This window comes from Callospermophilus lateralis, chromosome 15 (assembly GCF_048772815.1).
Source record: "Callospermophilus lateralis isolate mCalLat2 chromosome 15, mCalLat2.hap1, whole genome shotgun sequence".
Classification (NCBI taxonomy): domain Eukaryota; kingdom Metazoa; phylum Chordata; class Mammalia; order Rodentia; family Sciuridae; genus Callospermophilus; species Callospermophilus lateralis.
Window position 1 is genome coordinate 36,325,324 of NC_135319.1, and position 4,179 is coordinate 36,329,502.

Below are 4,179 nucleotides of genomic sequence, written 5' to 3' on the forward strand. Positions count from 1 at the left end.
ATTAGCAATTTCACAAATGTCTCAATCTGTGGACCTAGATCAGCAACCAGAACCAAGAGAGAAAAGGAGGAAACGAATCCTGGGAACAAGACATTGATTTCTTCTCACCTGACACCAGCCTCCTCCAGATCATGGAAGACAGGCCCAATCACCTGGACTCCAGGATGGAATAAAGTACCACTTAGGTTGCAGGGCCCATGGGATATGCTCCATGGTTCACAGAGAGCACCTATGGACCATAAAAGTCCATCTGGAAGGAAAAAAGAAGGGAAACAGTGGGAATTAGAGAAGTTCTTCCAAAGGGGTTTTCTAAGAATGGAAAAAGGTACACCACTGATTTGTTGGTCCACTCGGGAGCCCGGGGATATTGTGAAGGGAGTTATATAAGTAAGGCAATTTTGAGTGTGTAGGTAAGTTGGATATCAAGGGGAAGAATATGCAGCCCAGTGCTTACTTGAGCAGCACATATGCTAAAATTGAAACAATACAGAGAAGACTAGCATGACCTCTAGGCAAGGATGACAGGCAAATTTGTGAAGTGTTCCATGTTTAAAAAAAAAAAAAAAAAAGAAAGAAAAGAAAAGAATATGTGGCCCAAAGAAAGAAGGGAAAGCACAAAATATGATTGAAAAGTTGAGAGTGTGCTGGGTGTGGCGGTGCATGCCTATAATCCCAGAAGCTTGCAAGGCTGTCAGGACAATTGTGAGTTCAAGGTCAGCCTCAACACCTTAGTGAGATTCTGTCTCAAAATTAAAACATGAAAAATAAAGAGGGATGGGGGTATGGATCGGTGGTAAAGCACCTCTGGCTTCAATCCCAGTACCAAAAAAAAAAAAAAAGTGGAAAGTGGAACCAGTTGAGACAACTGATGGAAAGCCCCCTGGAACTGGTATGCCTTCTCCTGACCTAGTGTTTGGGCCTGCCAGGGCAGTGTCAATTTCCAGTCAGGCCCCCAGGGACTCTCACCAGCACCTTTAGAGGTTAGTGAGAGCTGCCTTGGGCATGTGGGTTAGAGCCAGCAGGCTATGGGGTGGCCTGCCAGGAATACCTTGAGAGTTACAGCTGTCCCTTTTGCATGTCACCTTCCAGGACAAGCGATTTCATTCCCACCTGAACTTGGGGTTACAGGCAGACTGGTGAATTGTTGTAGGACTAGAGTAGCCTCCTAAATATAAGAGGCTCTAAAGGGCTAGACTGACTATGGCTTTCCCATGCCAAGAGGCCCTAAGAAAATGTGTTTATTCTGATACTGATTTCTTAATTAGGTGATTCTTTTTTGGGTTGGAGAGGCGTGGTACTGGGGATTAAACTCAGGGGCACTTGCCACATCCCCAGCCCTATTTTGTATTTTATTTAGAGACAGGGTCTCACTGAGTTGCTTAGTACCTCACTTTTGCTGAGGCTAGCTTTGAACTCAGGATCCTCCTATCTCGACCTCCAGAGCCGCTGGGATTACAGGTGTGCGCCTGGCTATCCATTCTTTTATTTTTTTTTAAGTTATTTTTTAGTTGTAGTTGGACACAATATCTTTATTTTACTTATTTATTTCTATGTGGTGCTGAGAATCAAACCCAGGGCCCCGCGCGTGCTAGGCAAGGGCTCCACCACTGAGCCACAACCGCAGCTCCTGGCTATCCATTCTTAATTGGGAGAAAACAGCGGTACCATTCCACAGAACTACAGATCTGCTGATTGCTACAGTGTGTGTATAGCAGGCACCTGGCCTATTTTCTGCTCTGACCGTGTATGCAGTTCTATGATTATGTTTCAGAGAACAGACTTTGAGTTATGGTATGTCTGAATGAATTAATAATAATTATCCATGAAATAGCCAAATATATTAGGTGTGGATCTATTTTCTTTCTTAATCACTTTTTGTCTGTTTATAAATCATCAATTGCATCTCTGCAACCTGAACTTTGAAATGAGTTAAAACCAGAGCCAAAATTGTTTTCACTTATTTATTTGGCAATATATCACCTGAGTAGTACAAACGGACATCTGTCTGCAAGTTCTATATGAAGTGGTGGGAAAGAAAGAATCGCCGGGCACACCAGCACATGGGGGAATCCCTTTTGTTTCAAAAATGCTTCTTCAAAGGAATCAGCATCCTTGACTGCCTTTGAGGACATCGCTGTGTGGGAGGCTCTGTGGGTCTCTCTACAATGACAAAACTGGGGAGCCTGTCTTGGATTGGTGCTTCCCTCAAAATGCACAGTCTGGGCAAAAAAATGCAGATACAAAGCACGCACAGAGAAGAAGTCAGCGTTGAGCAGAGTGTGGGCTGAAGAATCCTGCCTCCTAAGGAGGTGACAGTCAAATGACGCTGGCTCATCATGTGTGTCAAAGGCTGTGTTCGGCAGGTAAATAGCAATTAAGTATTTCCCACCCACTCACAAATTCCACACTGGAAAGGCTGGTACTGCGGGAGCCCCTTCCAGGGCTGGATCCATGCATATCCCAGCCTTCTTAAGAAAGAAACAAACCAGCTTCTAAATACACATATCAGGCATGATTTTAGAATGTTTTTAATAATAACCACAGAAAAACTGTAACTTTTCCATCTTAACCCCTGGTATTTAATCACCCCTGCTATATTTTGTTTTCTGCAATATGGAATAAAAAGTCAATAGTCTAACAGCAACTACTGGATCAAAGTACAGTGACTAAATATTTACTATAGGAAAAACCTAATTGAGCAAAATCTCACTTGAGTAGGACATACATTCCCCTAAACTTTGCATTACTATCTAATACAGACCTAAGGTATATTCATTTGAAGAAAATATGAAGCTATATAAAGTCCCACAAGTAAATAGATTGTGTGAGGCAATATCAAATAAATGAACACAATGAATATCAAACCTCATATAATGTATATCAAACAAAACAAGACAATATATAGTTAAAGCTGGAGCATATCCAGGCACATTGGCACATGCTCAGGAGGCTAAGGCAGGAGGATGGTAAGTTTGAGGCCAGTCTCAGCAACTTAGCGAGTCCCTGTCTCAAAACAAAAAATTAAGAGGGCTAGGAATGTAGTTCAGAGGTACAGCACCCCTGGGTTCAAGTCCAAGTACCGCAAGAAAAAAAAAGTGTGTGGTAAACTTTCAAGTGTTATAGAATTAGGGAAGAAAGAAGGAATCGGAGCAATTATGAAAGGCTTTGTCAGTGAATGAGTGAACAATAAAGAAAAGCAGTTATAATACAATTTCCAAATAGATATTGCTTTCTGATTTATTTTTAAAATATAATGCAAATAATACTTCTACTGAGTAAAAAATGTGCCCAGATTTGATAAGTAGTTCACCAACGCATGCCAAATACTACCAAATACTATCTTGCAATATTATATGTCAAATAGTTGATGTCTGCATCAGTCAATGATATCTATGTTACCCAAATGTTATGATCTATGGAAAAAACTCAGATATGCCAAGGCAGACTTCTACTGTAGCTAATGTTATTGCTTGTTGCAGTAAAGCAAAATAATAAACAACCTTCTCTTTTTCTCTCCCACTTCCCAGAGAGGAATAGCTGCATTTTTTACGTACACCAATTATGCAGCAAAGATCTGGGTTCTCTGTAATGGAGGGAGCAAAAGCGGAAAGAAGCAACAGTACAGACTAGTGATATAATGCAATAAAACACACTGTGGTTTTGGGGTTTTGGTCTATGACCAGCCAGAGAGTGAGTGAAGAAGAAATCATTGGCAGGTGCTGCATTTTGGATGAAGCTTTTTGCAGGCTGAGTAAATCAACACAATGCCAGACTTATGTGTAGGAAGACAGGCAGCCACCTACGTGCCATAATGTGAAGTGTACAACAAGGCCCTGCTGGCCATGAGATAGCTCTTCTATGAACCTACAGGCGACCAGTGTTCTCAGCCAGTGTGTTAACTGAACACTTACTCCATGTCCAACGGTGGCTGCACCCCAAAGCAAATATGATATTGTCCCTGCCTGTTAAGAGTCTGTAAACAAGTCAGGATGGCACCTGGCATTTTGCCAGAGAAATGTTAGAGTCTGTAAACAAGTCTGGATGGCACCTGGCAAAATGCCAGAGGGAGTGGTTTGTGAAGTAACTCCAGCGAGCCATTAAGTGTGGAGATTCCTTATTGGTTGACTGCTGTATCTATTTTATGTTAATTAGATAAGCTGTGTGGAATGTATAAATACC

The 4,179-nt window shown here is 41.8% G+C and overlaps 1 non-coding gene across 1 annotated transcript; it reads left to right on the forward strand.

Annotated features, from left to right (window-relative positions):
* Positions 1-446: 446 nt before the first annotated feature.
* Positions 447-553, forward strand: LOC143381690 (U6 spliceosomal RNA). Its single transcript, XR_013088863.1, has one exon. It is a non-coding gene; the product is annotated as a U6 spliceosomal RNA (small nuclear RNA).
* Positions 554-4,179: the final 3,626 nt, after the last annotated feature.